The sequence below is a fragment of the Gopherus flavomarginatus genome, chromosome 3 (assembly GCF_025201925.1).
Source record: "Gopherus flavomarginatus isolate rGopFla2 chromosome 3, rGopFla2.mat.asm, whole genome shotgun sequence".
In the NCBI taxonomy this organism is placed as follows: Eukaryota; Metazoa; Chordata; order Testudines; family Testudinidae; genus Gopherus; species Gopherus flavomarginatus.
In genome coordinates, this window is record NC_066619.1 from 233,543,941 (window position 1) to 233,563,276 (window position 19,336).

General features: G+C 40.3%; 1 protein-coding gene across 4 annotated transcripts in view; it reads left to right on the plus strand.

The window, feature by feature from the left end:
- Positions 1 to 19,336, plus strand: part of LNX1 (ligand of numb-protein X 1) — a 359,863-nt gene that overhangs the window by 78,245 nt on the left and 262,282 nt on the right. The window lies entirely within an intron of this gene.

A 19,336-nucleotide genomic window follows, 5' to 3' on the forward strand; every position in this document is an offset into this window, starting at 1 on the left:
TGCATATGGTGCACTGATCTTACTAGATAACAAAGATGATCTAGGAGCTCCTTAGTGAGCAAAATTAAACACTGCAGGTCAAATGGAAATCAATTACAAGCTGTGCTGAGGACCATGGAAGTCAACGCAGGCTCTCACCCATGAACTGGGATGTAGGCAATCAAATGTTAGGTCAGTTGAGGTCAAGCCTATGGCTTTATATATCCATTTTTCACTCAGTATAGGGTAGGAAACTATAAACATATGAGACAGTGGGTGCAGCTAATTAATTACTCAGAAATGGGAACACAGCCAGTGCTGATCATATTGTGCCAGGAAACCGCCCCCCCCAAAAAATCTAGAAAGCAAAATACCGCTGCTTAAAATGAAAACAAACTTAGTCATATCTGGAAGAACAAAAATAGTACTGTGATGCTGCATTTTACACTGTGTAGTGCATTTTGTGCTTGGCACACTTTTGTACTGAAATATTTGCATCTGTTTTCTATGTGAAGTTGTGCACCGAACTCCCTTAATGCGTCTCTGAACATTGTAGTCTACATGAATACATACAGTGCTTTATGTTAAAAAGGAAGCATTTTTTCTATCATGACAATAACCATGGGTAGGATTGTCAAAAATGCCTAAGTGAATTAGAAGCACAAGAGCCATTGACTTAGTGGCATTTATGGTCCTAAACCACTTAGGTGCTTTTGAAAATCCCATCCCATATCTTCAAAAGTTGTGATATTTTTATTATCCCTAGAAGGCAGTTTTGAGGTAAGGCAGTATTAATGCAATAAAAGTGATGTTTCATTTTAAAGTATAAACTGTGGTTATGTCTAGTAGTTTTCTATTACACGTGTATGTTGTGTACCAAAACATCCAGCCTGAAGGATTATATTATAAATTTAGACTTTGGTTATCCCAGGCTTCATGTCTATGTGTATAAATCTATTGCACAAAAGCATATGTATACTCTCTCCTGTTTAAATTGCAATCTCCTAGGGCCATGGAATTTGTATTTTGTGCCTTGTACCACCCTGAGATGCAGTTGACTTTTAACAAATAAATAATAAGCAATAATGCTTTTAACAGAAAGCACATTAGAGGTGATTTGTATGATCTGATGCAGCTGAACTTTGTTCTGAAGCCTTACTACAGGTTTTTATCCTTAATGCAACATGGAATTAAAACAATAATATCAGTGCAGTCCAAATAAAGTAAAAAATACTTTTTTACACGCATTAAGATTTCTACAGTACACTGTTATTTTGTAGAGAGAGAGTGCATTACATCTCTTGAAACTATTTCACATACATAGGGTCATAGTGCCCTCTTTGAAGATTACATTGGCCACGAGCCCCAAGGAGTAAATCTAACCTGAATAAAATGGAATGGATTAAAGGCATTCACATCTTAAATACAGACATGTGGCCCAAGGAAGTAATAGGTCACAGCATTAGTACCCCACCTTCATCTCAGCTGCCTAGTTGCAATGCATACTAGGATCAGTAGTCTCCATTCATTGCATCTTTTAATGACAGATGAGTGTCTGTAGGCGAAATTATGGAATTTTATGGCCTGCATCTGACCCAGAGAGAACATTTTCACCACTGCTAGGAGAGGTAATAATTTATTTTTTTGGTTTTAACATTTAAGAACAAAATTTAAATAGAAATCTGAAATGTAATCATTTTTCCAAAAGTGGATGAAGATTAATGAAATAACCTCTCTCTCTGCAGTAGTAATTCCCCTAAACAATGTGAAATATTAGAGAGACAAGGCAGGTGAGGTAATATGTTTTACTAAACCAACTTCTGTTGGTAGAAGGTACAAGCTTTTGAGCTATACAGAGCTCTTCAGAAATATTGTGAAAACACTGACAAATACTGTGGTATTAGTTTAACATTAAATATAAGTGGGCAGCTATTATAGAAGTCACTTGCAGTTTTTTTTAATACTAATGAATGAGTATGGAAAAGCTGAAAATATGCTGTTTCTATGTAATTGTCAAGAGCAGAAGTAGTTCTAGCAGGTGGCTCCTAGCACCCTCTCTACTGAAGTTTCATTTATAGATATATTCATGTTGTGTTGAAACATACACTTTTTTGGCTAAAATTTTCTATGCTTGTGTTCTTCCTGAAGGTGTGAGACTTCCTTAGAAAGGTCAGCAATAATGTGAAAAGTCTGCTTAAACTAAGCAAAGAGAGGAAATTTAATTTTTAGAGTTAAATTCTCCTCAGAATCACTTCATCTGATTTTCACTTCACCCAGGATGGAAAAAATGCACTTTTCTCATCTTTAAAAAAAAATCCTAACCAAACTCTTCAAAACACAGCAAGTGCAAAACATGGCTGTAGTTTGAAAGGGGAAACCGGGAGTGAATTTATAGATGTCTTCAGTGAAGACTACCATCTTTATTTGGTTTGGACAGAAATGAGGCTTTCATTTAATAAGATATACCTGTATCATTTGAGATTGAGTTTGCATAGAAGTCTCAGGTTAAGGAAATGCTCTATCTTAAAGACAGAAGCCAACTGCAAAATCTAGATTTGGATGTACTCCATACGTGCTTGGTCTGAAATAACCCAGATCTGTTAATCTTCAGGGCTTGCATCAAAGCCCACCGTTTTTTTCCTAGATTTTGAGAAGGAAGGGATATGGTGAGGGTGCAGATCTGTGCCTCGAGAGCTGTGATTTGTGGATGGAGTAGGTTTTCTTTCTTTTCTGTTCTTGTTTTGTACATTTATTTTTGTTGGAGTAGAGTGACTGTATTTTTCATATATGGTAATCATGTCTGGAGTCTTTTACGTCTTGTTTAAATCTATATAAACAATTACCATTTCCCCCTACCCAAAATTAATGAATATGCTGATCTGAAGTTCTGATTCTGAGCTCTCTTTCTATTGAAAAAGCTTATTTTCTTGAAGGACAAGAATATGTTTTTTTAAATACCACACATTTTATCTTGACTTAAAAAAAATGTGCATCAGCTTGCTGCAGGATTTGGCACCAAATACCTTTTTATGATCCATCCACAGACAATAAATTAAGGTTATTTCTAAGGTCACCTTTTCTATAAGGTTATTGAGGTTTCTGCAAAATCATTGAGAACACTGGCTATTTGTAATGTTTGTACTAAATTTGCACAATCAGCCTGGGGAAAAATTAGAAGCTGTGTCAACATATTTGGTATGAACACCTCCAAAGAAATCAAATAATAAAACAAGAAATAACTTTTGAGGCCACTAAGCAGTCCCAAAGACCTTCCAACTTGTCTGCTGACACCTTGTGTTTGACCTGCTAAATCAAATTGTTTCTTTAAAGTACAAAAGTTTACAGTTTGCTTTTAATAAAACTTGCTCCTCTTGTCAATCTGCAGGATTCTTGATTCTCACTAGACTTTTTCCTTGATGTGTTACAATAATGCAATGGCCAACAGGAAAAGAAGTTCCAGAAATAAATGCAGGGCTGCCCGGGGAGGGGCAAGTGGGGCAATTTTCCCCAGGTCCTGGGCCCCGCAGGAGCCCCCACGAGAGTTTTTCGGGGCCCCTGGAGTGGGGTCCTTCACTCGCTTTGGGGCCCCCAATAAACTCTTGCGGGGCCCAGGTCCCTGGAGCTTTTTCCACTCCGGGTCTTCGGTGGCGAGGGGTCCTTCCGCCCCGCCGCCAAATTACCGCCGAAGCAGGACCCGCTGCCGAATTACAGGCCCCCCGCCACCAAAGACCCCAGGACCCCTGAATCCTCTGGGCTGCCCTGAATAAATGCACCTGATGCATACTTAAAAAAATGAAATGGGATTTTAAAATAAATGCACATTTGTGTGGGTAAAAGTGTAACCCATGTCTGCTCTGTGTGGCACTCTATCCCTCTCTAGTGGTGGCTAGGCCAGTTGGAAATTGATGAGCCTGCTACAGCCTTGGTTAGTAGAGCTCAGGCAGTTGAGGCGTGTACATGAGCTCAAGAGGTCCCAGATTTGATCCCTGCTGCCGATGACCCACCAAGGAAGCATCTGCATTACACAAGGAAAATGGATTTTAAGGATAGAATCCATGTTAAGCTAGTTAAGTTTCTATTTGGGGGAGTGGAACGATGAATAATATTATTATCTCTGACACACTGTAATATAAAAAGGGGCCAGATTTTGCTTTTAGAGGCTCTTGCAGGGTTTACACTGAATTCTGTAGTAGTCCTGTACAAGTACATGCATGTAGGCTGGACCCTGGGATATGCCTTAAAAGGGAAGGGAGCATAAGGAGGTGAATTGAAATCTTTTCTGGAAAGCTGGTGACAGGGTGCAGGGGCATGGGGGTTTTTGGAGGCCTATGAAATGTTAAGGAGGAAGAAAGATTCTAACAGCATAGTCAGGGTGTAACAGGAACAGAATTGTGCTGGAAGCCTCTGGGGAGGGGCTTGGAGAAGGAGAAAGCCAAGGGTCTGACTGAGATGGTATGTGAATAGTCTCTGCTACAGAGTCACCTCTTCAGACCCACCTCTGAGATCTCTTTATTTTGGCTGGTCTGTGACCCTGGGTGTCCCAGCTCCCATTAAACCTCATTAAGTCTCACATTGGTTCAAAAACACGACTAAGGTCTGTCCAACGCTGTTCTTCTTGTGAAATCTGACGAGTATCCTCATTTGCCCAGCTCATGTCTGTCCGTCAGTCAAATCCTTCCTTATACCAAAATATATGGACCTGACAGAGTGGAGCTCTGATACTCTCAGTGGTCGTGGTTGCCATGTATGGGATTAACTCCATGTGTTAAAAACTGTCAGCTTTGTTTGATTATAAATTCAGTTCTAAAATCTCACTTCTTGATTAGATTAAATTTGTTTCCAGAATATAAAAATCTTTCACTGTATTATAACTAATCTCTTCCAAAACAGGTTGTTTTTTTTTGAATCAGACTTTTATATATAAACAGACTTAGCCCAGCATCTTAAACCAGCTGCTGTTTACACTCATTATTTTAAAAGGTCAGAAGTGATGTTTCTAAAATGTTAAAAATAGAAGAATTGCTTCCCAGGTGGAATTGAGGCCTGTGGGTCAAGTTCCAGCTCAGAACACCATTCTGTGGTTGGAATATAAATCCCTGAAACTAGAGCATTTTAAACAAAATTGTTGTGATTGCAAAGTGAAATATATGCTGTATGAAACAGCAATGTCTGAAACCATGACTTACAACCTAGAAAAGGTTAGCACAGCTCTTGTTGTCTTAAACTATGTTTGCCTCCTGGTTATCTCCTCCCAGGGGAGCCCTAGGTCATGAATCCAATTGTAAATGCTGTTGGAATAGGGTCCCATTACCCACTTACGGTTGTAGTGAAGATGGGGCTTTAGATGACGTAGATGTACATTCTCTCCTCCCGCCCCCCCATGACTGTGATAGAAACTTTTTAATGGTAAATTTTGCACACTAGAATTTTTGTTGATTTAATGGAGAGAATCTATAATTATTTACTGGTATATTGTTAAACACATTTTTTCTTTGCAGAGAGCTATATGACAAAACCGAAATAACGTTTTCTGGTCTTGGTGGTTTTGTCAGACAAGAGACTCGGGCCTCTACAGTAGTGTATAGTATCCAGTTGTTCAAAATATATATTTGAGGTGACTGCTGGTGGGTCAAAGCTTTTGTGGGGAGGTGTTCAAAGCAGTCCAAGTGTTTTAACCTCATTTTAACCAGGAAAGGGACAACAGGGCCCCTTGAGGTTTTATTATCTTATTCATTATATTTGTAGTGTAGATGGGTTCTCCGGCTTGTGAGGCCTGGCATCCAACTCTGAATAGGTGAGTGAGAGGATGTGCTAGGTAAAGAGCTTGTGCTCAAACAGTAGCTAGTCAATCAGTGTTTGTCCACATTTAGTTCAGTGCCCACTTGAGTTAGCAAAAACATCTGACTTTAAAGTAGTTAAAGAAGTTGGAGTGTGGGATGATGATATTTTATTTGTAAAGTAGGCACAGTCTGTTAAATTGATTAAGGTCCCCGCGGTGGTGGGGACCCAGCAGTTCCCAGAAAGGTAGAGAAATAGGTTACTCAGAATTGTCTAAGCCTGACCTTCACCACTCTCCTCTTTCACTGTGGCTTGAACACAGATTTTGATGTTGTTGTTTTTTTGGTAAACATAGCTTCAAAATGTAGCTCTTTATACAGAGAAAATAAGGAACTCGCATCGTCTTAAACAGCAAGCTGGGGATTTCCAGGTGACAAAAGCTATTTTTAGCCAGCCCTGTGCCACTCCTCTTCCAACCCGTAGTGTAGAGTTTGTATTGGTGTGGGGTGTATGGCCAAAGCATGTGGTGTTCAGCAGTCCCCTGCCGGTGAATGTCCCCTTAGAGCCACTGTAGCCAAAGCAGAGTTAAGAACAGTCTTGAGACCTAGCAATTCAGGGCTGCTCTAAACTATGCCTGGACTCAAACCAGGGACCTACAGCTTCCAGGATTGCAGTTCCCCCCATATTTCCTATGCCTAGTTTCCATTGGGTGCAGCAGATTATTGAGCAGACATATATTTTAACCGGTAGCAGAATGAGGCCCTCTACACTGCAAAAACAAACCTCCAGACAAATTAGGAGACTAGATTTCCAGGTGGTTGAAACATTTTGGCCTTGAAATGTAGATGGAACTAACCTTTGTTTTTAGCCATGCCCCTGAATCATACTAATATTTTATTGTACAGTACATATGATCATTTCTGTCTGCTGATGATTATGTGTAAGAGTATATTATAGCCTTTTACTGTGTAGTGATATAAAGAATATTGATGGCAGGGGTTTTTTTTAAAACCAATTTCTATTTTTATTTATATTTATTTCTATTTCTATTTTTATATTAGATACATTGTTTTTTTATAGTCCCTTCATTCTACTTTAGGTTAAGAAGCCTCTGCTGCAACCACATTATTTTGGTCGACCGCCAAATCATTTAAGCTCTTGTTTTTCCTATAGCCCTTATCTTGGATCGTTATTCAATATGTGATGCTGAGGCAAAAGTTTTAACAGGACACTGAACCAGCTATCCCTTGGTGGAAATTCAACTGAGCTCTGCCTTCATTTATTTAATTCATTGCAACTACTTATCTGTTAATTGACCATTTATAATCCAATGGAACCGTAACAATGACCTATGCATTAAAATGAAAGTAATGGAGTATCAGCCTGACATGGAGCTAGCCCACCTTGAGAGCACTGACATAACGACTGCCCCACTGGATTAGAGAAGATATGGTTTATATTAGTGACCTGAAGAAAGTTCATACCCTCTGGGAAAAGTTTGTTCCATGGAATGGCAGTGTGATTAATGGCTTATTTACAGCACTGACATCCAGGCTGTCAGAACTCTTCATCAGCCTTTGATGTAAAACACACTAAGAGGCCTTAGGTCATTCTTATCTGCTTAGACGAGAGAAATCAGAAATGAAGAATGGTTGAGTATGGTTAACATATTGGCACTAACACTCTCTCCACTAAGGAAACAATGTGAGAGAGCTACAAGGTCACTTACTTCACTGGCCTGAATGGTGAAACCATACGGCTGAAGTAGGTAATATTTCATTCCACTTTTATGCATGATCTAGCAAAGGAACAGCATAACAAGGCACATGGTCAAGGAACAGATGGATGCTTGCATCAAGTACACTGAGAGGTATGAATCTTAAGGCCAGATGCACCAAGCACTGAAGAAGTGCATGTTCCTCAGTACAATATGAATGCATGTCCTGATGTGAGTTTATTCTAATGTGTGTTTATGGGCATTTCCATAGTATTCAGCACCATGACGCTTATATATGAGAAGACTTCCTCCCCATCATCAGTTCAGTATAGTCTGCTGGCCGAGTTTACTGAGGGATAGTAGGATTTTCTGAAAGCCTCCTTGGAGAAAGCTGCCACGTGCGCATGAACTCACTTATTCCATTGTTCTAGTGGACCATGAGGTTATGGGCTAGTGCTGAAATCGCTTCAATCATTCCTTTCAGAGGAGTATGGATGGGAATCTGCTCTTTGGCCTCCAGAACAATTGCCACAGGGATCCATCCTTTCCCCTATACAGGGATCCATCCTTTCCCCTATACCACTGCATAGCTAATGAATATGAATCCTCTAGGAGAAATGTTAATACAGTGTCGATAGAAATGTCAGAAATGTGCAGATGATATCCCCGGCTCTATATCACCTTCACAAGGGATGTGAACATGGCTAAGATATCAGGAATACGCATGATTTCCCAGCTCTTGAGGATCCTGGTCAAAATAGTATCTGGATGAACAGCAGCTGGATGAAGCTGAATCCAGAGAAGAATGAGAGTAATGCTACTTATTGGATTTAGACGTAATCATGGTGATCCATGTACTCATGACTTGCAGACTTGATTATTGTAATGGAATGTTCACAGGAATGAAACTATTGACTTTAAAAAGCTCCTCCAGTTGGTTCAAAATACACTAGCTTGCTTACTCGCAACACAGACTTCCAAGAGCATATTATGCTGAGGTCCCACTCTTTCACTGCTTAATGTAGAATACAGAGTAAAATTCAAAGCTTTGTTCCTCTTCTGAGCCATCAAGGAGATTGACCCAATCAGCTATCTAAAACAACACCTCATCCTATGTGATCATGACTTTCTGGAATGGTTATAGTCTCCTACAACTATGGCAGTGTTAGTGTTAACCTCAAGAGTGAGACTTTGTGTGTTCAAGACCCAAAGATTTCTTAACAATAGGTCCACAACCATGGAACAATTTGGAATAGCTACAAACTCAGTACTTTCAGAATGAAACCTAAAACTCATCACTTTGACCAGCTTTAACTCAGTAACCCTCCAGAATAACACACAAAACCTAGCAGCATCAACAGAGAGAGAGAAAAAAAAACAACACAATAAAACATCAAACAAATACCCAATTAAATCAAAGTCCACACACACAACGAAAAGGGAGAGAAATATACTATGCCCTATATGTACTCACTTTAATAATTTGAAAGGTATTCAGACACTGCAGTAATGCGTTTGGTAGAAGAATGTAGCGGGATGGGTTCTAGACCAGGCACAAGATCCTATCTAGAGTCGGGCAAATAATTTTTAATTAGCAATTTGATTAATTTTACCTCCTTTTTCTGCTTGAAAATTGTTCATGAACCAATTGCAAAATCCTCAAATTTATTCTTTATTTAAAATTTCTTTGAAAAGTTCTTAAATGATTTATTGGCTACAGACCATTTGTAAATTGTTAACATTTGAAATTTTTGCTGCGTTGGTTTGGTTTGTTCAATAAATTGCATGGTATTTCTTTTTCCTGAGTGGATGACTTCTTAAATAACCAGCAGCACATATTTCAAATTGCATATTTGAATGCAAAATTCTAAATGGAGTGTTGGTTAACTATACAATTTGAATATGCATCGAGAGGGAATTTCAATCTCTTTCTTTAGAGTACTCACAGGAAGCAAAGACAACAGGTGTGAATACAGTCCAAGAGAACTTTTGACGATTCAATTGAACATTTTGCAGAATAATATGGCAATTTTTGCCCAGCTTCAGTTTTAAAACCTTTTGTGTATGTGCATTAAAGTGAAATACTGTGCATAGAACTAAAAGTGAAAAGAATGAAAAAAGCAAAAGAGCACACCGAAAAATGTTTCCGTGTGTGTGCTTTCCACCCCAGTCCTTTCCTAATCTTTCATAAAACCATCTATGTAACGGAGGGTAATGTGGCTAATGAGTCATGATCTGCAATGAAATACTGTATTCAGTGTATATGTGGGTTGGAATTCTCAGCCTCCTAGAGCAAGTTTCTTCATTTTCTTCATTTTAAATCTTTCCCAGACCATCATCCTGTTAAAAGATTGTTGAATTTTTCAGGACTGTTAAGTGTTCTGTGATCAGGACCTGTATCCTAAGCAGCATGTGAAGCTGAAATTATGTTGCAAGAACCTCAAAACAAAGTAGGCTGCCCATCCATCCTCCCCTCCATCCTACCCCACAAGCACTCATGTAGTATCCCCAGCTAATTGTAATGTACAATGCCCCAACCTTTTAAATGTTCAATATGTTTCAGATTTTTGTGTAGACAATGAGTAATTGCAATGTAAAAATTGTGAGGGGAAAAGTGGAGTTTTTGGCATCTAGTTTGCGCACACAGAATGCTCACAGTGCGATCTGCTCCCTCACTCCACTCTTGCTGGAGCTACATGGGGCTTATTAGAACTCAAAGGTTGTAAGGATTCTGCCTTCCCCTTCTCAGAGAGAGAGAGAGAAGAGAGAGATCACCATAGGACTGGTAAAGGTCGAGGTGAGGTCATTCTAATTAGCTCCCTGTTCCCACCAAGCTACTTCTTGCCTATCATGGCTGAAACATGTGCTATCTTCAGAACTAGCTGGCCTGGTATACAGTAGTTTCACACGGCCATATGTGGCTACCATATTCCTTACTGTAATGCAAACCCAGAACTAGGATTTGGCTCATAGAGAACAAAAAGATCATTCACAAGCTCTTTTATTGTACCTGTGAATTTTACAGAGAGTCGGCAAAGGGCTAAATGTGGCTTTCTGAGCAGTTTGTGACTGTCACATCTGCTTCTTATGTCTACATCTAAAGTTTTGCAGCGCTGGTTGTTACAGCTGTATTAGTACAGCTGTATAGGGCCAGCGCTGCAGAGTGGCCACACTTACAGCAACCAGCGCTGCAAGTGGTGTTAGATGTGGCCACACTGCAGCGCTGTTGGGCGGCTTCAAGGGGGGTTCCGGGAACGCGAGAGCAAACCGGGAAAGGAGACCCGCTTCGCCGCGGTTTGCTCTCTCGTTCCCGGAGCCACCCAGCAAACCGCAGGGAAGGAGACCTGCTTGCTCTGGGCTCCGGGAACGAGAGAGCAAACCGGGAAAGGAGACCCGCTTCGCCGCGGTTTGCTCTCTCGTTCCCGGAGCCACCCAGCAAACCGCAGGGAAGGAGACCTGCTTGCTCTGGGCTCCGGGAACGAGAGAGCAAACCGGGAAAGGAGACCCGCTTCGCCGCGGTTTGCTCTCTCGTTCCCGGAGCCACCCAGCAAACCGCAGGGAAGGAGACCTGCTTGCTCTGGGCTCCGGGAACGAGAGAGCAAACCGGGAAAGGAGACCCGCTTCGCCGCAGTTTGCTCTCTCGTTCCCGGAGCCACCCAGCAAACCGCAGGGAAGGAGACCTGCTTGCTCTGGGCTCCGGGAACGCGAGAGCAACCCGGGAAAGGAGACCCGCTTCACCGCGGTTTGCTCTCGCGGTCCCGGAGCCACCCAGCAAACCGCAGGGAAGGAGACCTGCTTGCTCTGGGCTCCGGGAACGAGAGAGCAAACCGGGAAAGGAGACCCGCTTCGCCGCGGTTTGCTCTCTCGTTCCCGGAGCCACCCAGCAAACCGCAGGGAAGGAGACCTGCTTGCTCTGGGCTCCGGGAACGCGAGAGCAAACCGGGAAAGGAGACCCGCTTCGCCGCGGTTTGCTCTCGCGTTCCCGGAGCCACCCAGCAAACCGCAGGGAAGGAGACCTGCTTGCTCTGGGCTCCGGGAACGAGAGAGCAAACCGGGAAAGGAGACCAGCTTGATTACCAGAGGCTTCCTCCTTCCACGGAGGTCAAGAAAAGCGCTGGTAAGTGTCTACATTGGATTACCAGCGCTGGATCACCAGCGCTGGATCCTCTACACCCGAGACAAAACGGGAGTACGGCCAGCGCTGCAAACAGGGAGTTGCAGCGCTGGTGGTGCCCTGCAGATGTGTACACCTTCAAAGTTGCAGCGCTGTAACTCCCTCACCAGCGCTGCAACTTTCTGATGTAGACAAGCCCTTATTAGTGCCCCTCCTGATCTTATGGGGGAGACGGGAGAGGAAATGCACTCTATGCCAGCCCTGCACATAGTACAGAGTATGTCCCCTGGTGTGCTGGGCAGCTGTGCTTTCTGGTGCCTTGGGGACAGGTTGGAGCCAAACTTCCACCCATCTGTATTAGAGGAGGAGGGGCAGCTTTGCAGAGGCTGCTTCCCCCACTCTCCTGCCCTCGTTCTGCTACCAGCAAGGGTGCCTTATGCTACCTTGTTCTTCTGCATGGGTGTGCAATGATGGGCCCTGGTTTCAGTCCAAAAACATATCTCCTGCCAGAAGTCTGGTTTGAGCAAGTCACTTTGTCAGTTTTCCTGGAGCATCCATTTAAATAGCATATCAAATTATATAGTCTATGTAGTATATCCTGTATTTGACATACTTTATAGTGTCAGAGATTCTAAGGCACATTGTGATCGTCTTGTCTGACCTCTTTATATAACACAGGCCATAGAACTCCCCCAAAATAATTCCTAGAGCAGATCTTTTAGAAGAACATCCAGTCTTGATTTGAAAATTGTCAGTGAGGGAGACTCCACCATGACCCTTGGTAAATTGTTCAAGTAGTTAATGAACCTCACTGTTAAAAATACATACCTTATTTCCAGTCTAAATATGTCTAGCTTCAACTTCCAGCCATTGGATCACGTTATATCTTTCTCTCCTAGATTGAAGAGCCTATTATCAAATATTTGTTCCTCATGTAGGTACTTATAAACTGTAATCGAGTCACCCCTTAACCGTCTTTTTGTTTAAGCTAAATAGAAAGACTCAAGAAATTCAATCACTACAAGTCAGACTCCTACATATTAACTGACATGATTCCTGCAGTGGAATAAAGTATAGTGTCTGATCATCATTGCTTTGTATGTAGCATTTCAAGTGTCAGACTTCAAGAATAACATGCAGCAGATACGTTTGCTGTCACTTCAGCCTGTTTTCTAAAATGGCTAAACAGTCAATTTACTTTCAAAGCATGCAGACTGACTAACAAATACATCCTGGCTTGAGAGTGAGTATTTTTATAACTAAACCCAAGAATAATTTTTCAGTAATTCATTTATGAAGCATTTTCATTAATGACTATTTAGATCCATTGACAAACTAATTTGTTGCCCTGAAAGGGTCTTTATAAGTTTCTATTCCAGCTGGAAAAAGTACTGTGGTTAATAGTCAAGCTTGACAAATACACTGATTCGTCTTTGTTACAAGGTATTGCTGCTTTGTCATTCTCAGTTTAACAAATGCCCATGGGCTTTGGATGGGGTGTCTAAGGAAAAGCTAAAATAAAACCTAAATGGATATATGATGCTGTCAGACTGAGAAACAGAACAGCAAGAATTCTCCAGGCATAATATTCTATATGAGTCATAATGGATTTCTCCTGAAAAGTACAAATACAGAATGGGCATAATCCTGCTGCCATTCAGGTTGACGAAATTCCCATTGACTTCAATGGGAACAACACCAAGCCCAAGTATAGTGAAGTGAATCAACAAAGCTATTGTCCTAGCAGGATCAAGAAATGTGGTGTCTTTTGTGCTTTTTTGTTTGTTTGAAATGTATTGAGTATGATTTCAGATTTGCTTCCCTAGTTCTTAACCACGCTGTACCAAATAAAAAAGCAGTGGTGGCACAGGAATATTTGCCATGCTTAGGACCTGATCCTGATCCACTTTGAATTGGGATTAGGACCTGACATTAACTTTGATAACATTATCTCATACATTGGATTCCCTAAGCATATACACACAATGTATTGAGGAAAGTTTGTCCCATGCTTAAGGCACTGAGTGCGGGCTCAGGAGCTCACTGACATTCTGTGTGACCTTATTTGTTTTACTGTGGGGCCTAGAGTCTGTAACTGTTATTGGACCCATTGTACTAGGTGCTGTACAAACACACAGGAAGAGTTGACAGTTTTGTGCAAGTCATTTAATCACTCTGTCTCCGTTCCCCATTTATAAAATGGACGTGATGATGATGTCTTGTCTGTTTAGTTTACAGGTTCCTTGGAGCAGGGACTGTCTCTTGCTATCTCCTTGTACAGTGCCAAGGGAGCCCCTATCTAGGTGGGGGCGTAATGGACATACTAATAATAGTTGTACTTTTGTGTATAGTACGAAAGGTAGAGAGCTCTGACTACTACCCCCCGATGGTTTCATCATCATAAACTGCAGTTGATGATGGTGTCCACCTTAATTCTCAATGTTCTGTCATTTAGGGGCTTAAAAAAGTAGATCAAGTCCTTGTTTTGTTTTTAATTGCTTCAAATTAGTTTTAACCGTGAAGGGCCTGATCCTGCAGTCGTTAGTCAAGTGAAACCGCCATTGTTGTCAATGGGAGATGTGCCAAGTAAAACTGAAAGAACAATCCCTCAACCTAATGTGTTAGCAAGCACTGAGTCAGCACAGATGCAGTTTGTGCATACTCTAATCAAGCATTTTACATACTTACTTCAGTGTGATTGATATGAATCATCTGTTCCTCATTGAGGATTTCCTGTCTATTTACATTTGGGTGTTGGTGTTGATGTGATGGAGCAAGTAAGACCCACGTCAGATGAGTGAAATGTTCGGGTCCTTCATAATAAGGAAATTCCTGAACGCTTATTTGAAAATCTGTCAAACTCTCAAGAATTTACCCAACTGCTTGACTTTTTTTTTTTCTCCTTGCATGATGTCGTTGGGAGCTTCTGTATCAGGGTGGCAAGCAACTAAGTTGACCTTAGTCTAGAGGCACTTGACCTTTAGGAAATCTAATGGAAGAATCTGAACAGACCTTGGAAACTGATTAGTTTTAATTCAGCCCAGACTCTCACATAGTGCCAGGCATTGGATAATGTAGTCACAGAGAAACTAACAGGAGATGTCCCAGTTATGTTATGCCTGGGAAAGAGCCCCTCAGCATGCTTGGACTGGGATCTCTTGGTTGCTGAACTTGTCCTGCCTCTTGGAATCCAGTGCATATTGAAAGACCAGTAGATTAAACATGGTTCTAGTTAAGCCTATTCAAGTATTTTAATCCTTTACAGGCTATTGATTTTAATCACCAGAAAAAATAAGCCTTGGTCTTAGAACCACAAGAAGTTAAACATACCTGAAGTAGCCATGTTAAAGGAACATATATAAATCAGCATATGTGGTATTATCTGAATACCAAAACACAGAATAGTTAACATAACCTAACTGTAGTGAATATAAAGACCAGATTATGAGCTATTTCTCCTATTGGTGAATGGCCCCTTGCACTTCGAGCTTTGATGTGAGAGAAACTGCTCACCAGATGAGGTTCACAATCTGGTCCTGAAAAGACAGCAACAATGTAATATTCAGTGATTATCTGTTTAAGAGTTTTCAGTGGAGGTTTGAGATAGTAAGTAAATAGGATTTCTTGGTACAGCATTCTGGAAAAATAGCTACCTGATGTTCCTACTATAAGGGATTCCTTAAGGTATTCACCACAAAATTATAATTTATATAGTGCTAAGATTTTTTTAAACTCCATAAACCTAGATCATCAAATGTGATCATTTCACCACAGAGCTGCAGCATTCTTTAATTTAAACTTATTTTTTAATTTATAATTTTTATTTTATTAAAAGTGGGGAAGGAAGGGCAGGGGAGGAAGAGAGAGAGAGAACACAAGAACATTGCCAGAAAACAAGGCATTTGGTAGGGGAACAAAGTACTATACTGAGTAAAGATACAGGGATATACCAGATGCTGACTGAGGCCCCTGGTTGCCAGAACATATTACACCTTACAAAACTTGTATCCACATAATAAACTATGTGCACAAACCAGAGTAGTCACCTGTTTAATTAATGGGTCAGATTCTTATTTGCTCTAAGTAGCACTGGACTCCAGAAGTATTCCATTGAAATCAATGGGATTGTGTGTAGCATTAAGGTGCTACTCAGTGTGAATAAAGGTGTCAGAATTTGGCTCTATTTAATTTACATCTGCAACAAGTTAGGTAAAGCTACAACTATTAGGATTTGTGTCTGCAAATGAATTTCTAGTGAAAATAAATTACATCTAGAAACTGGCCTCTCGGAAAATTTGCCCCATAATGTGGTATCTCACCAACAATCAGCCCAGTCCCGCAGGCCTGGCTCTGATAAAATTTCCATTGACCTCAGAACTCAGGATTAGGGCCAATAACTCTAGATATCATATAAGTAATGGGAGTTGACTTTATAACGCAGTGCCTATTAATGGATACAAATTGAAGCAGCAAGATAAAGGAGCGTATGAGACTTAAAACAAACATGTAATTCCCTTGGCACTACACTCAAGGCACTCCAAAAGGCTATACTGTTACAATGCGTTCATCCGAATGTAGGGATACAAGTTCCTGTAAAGCTTTCACTTTATGTTGGCTGCAAAGTCCTTTGACCACAGGAAAACAGACAGATTAGCTGCAAGTAAGATACAGCTCAAGATGCAGTTTTGTCAGGAAAACCACTTGGGTGTCCAAGTCAAATTAAAAGGCCCCCATTGTTTTCCTTAGCTCATTTGGTTCTTTAGTCCTGGGGAACCATGCCAGGATCACTGTCATAAAGAACATTTTGTGAAGATTTAGTTGCATACTGGGCAGTCTTGGACCAAGATTTTTAAAGAGCGATTCACTTTTTGGTGCCTCAATTTCTAGTTGCCCTATCTGAGATAATTTTAAAGGAGCTTGATTTCCAAAGGACTGAGTCTTTGATGCTTTCTGAAAATCAGGTCTCTTTCAGGCATTTCAAGTGGGAAAACTCAAACCGCTGAAGCACCCAGAATTACTAGTTACTTCTTAAAATGCTGGCCTCCATTCTCTGACTTATCTTAAAATTAGACATAAGCTCCTCACAGATGATTTTTCCAGAGTTGAGAATGTAGCTGTTTAACATAGATTCATATTAAAAATCAAAATAACCTTGCTCTTTTGGACAGTATTTACATTGGACAGATTTGACTGATGAACTAGTTTGAGTGATGGTAGAAAAATGCTCACCATATGTCCTTTCTCTTTATTCCAGACAAGTGGATAAATGTACGTTTTCTTAAAATGAAAAGACTTTGTAGGAGCTATGGACAGAAAATATATTCTCCTGTGAATAAAGGAATCTGGTCAACTCAGATATTTCCATCCTTAAAAAGCACTACATTTTCCTGATTTTAGTTAATCATAGAAATTTCGGGTTGGCAGGGACCTCGAGACTTCATCAAGTTCAGTCCCCTGTGCTGAGGCAGGACCCTTAGACCATCCCTGGCAGGTGTTTGTCTAACCTGTTATTAAACACCTCCAATGATGGGGATTCCACAACCTCCCTTGGAAGTCTATTCCAGTGCTTCACCTTCCTTATAATTAGAAAGTTTTAATGGTGTAACGACTATTTATATTTACTCCACTTTATCTTTTTGCCTATACATTCATAAAGAAGCATGCAGCTTTCTTCTTGCTTCATGTGTTGTTTGCTTCTGTGTTTTTTGTTTCCGTTTGTTTGTTTGTTTGTTTGTTTGCATATGTAGCTGCAAGGTATAGTTCACACTGACAATTTTTAATCAATGCAAAAAGCAAATTTGTGTCATATTGTGGTAAGAATGTGAACGCTTAGACAGTGGCAGTACCATGCTGGGGATTGACAGGTACTTTTAAAAAAAAAATCCATTCTCTTTTTTTTGTTTCAAAATCCCACTGGAATGTCATGAGCATTTGGAAATTGCTGCTTTTTGCCTTCAAGGTATGTTGAATCTTTGCTGTGGAGGAGAATGAACACAATGCCTTAAAATCTCAACTGCCCATCAACATTTCCAGATGTGCAACCAGGACTCAATGCATCTTTCTCAAAGCTCCTTTTCAACACACAGAACAGCCAGCAACACTGTTCAGAACATATGGAAAAGGCACCAAATGTCTGACCTTCTGCTGGAAGAGACCTTTACTTGGGATCTGCCCAGTGTGTATCTTACATAGAAACCAATGCTAAGTATACAAAGCAAAACCACATTTTTGTCTGCACTGAAACAAATTGCAGCCCCTGACACTCCAAAAGAATGAGGAGTACAAGAAAAGGAAGAGAAAACGAAAGCATATGAAGCAGAACAAATCCAACGGGCTTCAATCCAAACTATCCAAAATGTTTTGTTTAAATGAAAATATCAAGAGAGTAATTTGGTTCAGTAGACACGATTTTTTTTTCCAAGAGGTCCTATGGAAAGCATCAGTCTGTTCTTTCTGCACATATATCTACTCAAATATTCATTTTAATGAATTGCTGTTTTTGCTTTATATTAAAGAACTCGCAACAGAAAAGACAAGTGTTTGTTGCTGAGAATAGAAAACCATTATAAGAAGTCAATAATATACAGATCAGCAAGGGCCCAAAATCTGGCCCAATACATTCAGTGTTTTCCTCTAGTAGAGGTAGTTAACCTCTACATGGCTTAAATTTAGAGGAAGAGTGGCTAAAATTAAAGTAAATAAAAATACTTCTTACACTCATACTGCAAAGCACCATGAAGTCACATCAAAATGAACACTAAGCACAATAAATGGGTGTCATTGGCCAGGGATCTTCCTCCACGTTACGTAAGAATATGTCAGTGTAAATAAAGATTGTACATATATTAATTGCATTCCTCTCCTCCACTCTTCATATATTGAATGTCTGAGATTCTAATCTGTTGTGCACAGTGTTGCTCAGTATTTGAGTAGACAGTGCCTATCACCTTTGTGAGTGCTACGTGAATACAAGTCATTAATACCTATACAGAATTCTGTTGTTGATGCTGTTGAGTTTAGAAATCTGATCACCTAACCATAGCAGTTAGGTGATTAATATCAATTTTGGGGGAAAAAACTTTCTGGGATTTATATGGGAAATATAATTATATCTGATGTCATACTCCGGTACCAATTGCAGATTAAACAGCTGCCCTAGGACACAAGCTATACTGTTTTTTAGGAACTGTCGAAAGTCAATATTTTACTTGCCTGAATACTGTCTGAGTAGTAATGCATAGAGTTCAGTTTCCCACATCACTCTGGAGAGTGATTGTTTGGCTGTTTGGCTCTAATCTTTCTTCTCAAAATCACTTGTGCTGATGTATTTGTCCTTCACTCTGGCTGATCAGTAGGACTTTTCAGGATTAGGTTAGAAACTATCATTGTGATGCTTTCTACAGGCAATAAAGAATATTTACATTCTGAAGTTACACTTCTAACAAGGGAGATTTAGGGTTTGTCTGCATGGAAAGTTGCACAGGTATAACCTAAGATGTGAATTTAAATCAATATAGTTAAAGTTGTGCAAACTTCTGTGTGAACACTCTGATTTTAGTTTGAGTGTCTTATTTTGGTTTAATTTAAGGTGATTAGAACAGGTTTAACTAAACTATTCTGATATTAAAATAAGAGTGTCCACAGAGTCTTGTACTCCAATTTAACAAAACCAGTTTAAAAGCCAATTCAGGTTGTATAGGTGAAACTTTCTTGTGTATTAAACTTTAGCTTGATATTAAATCCTTCCA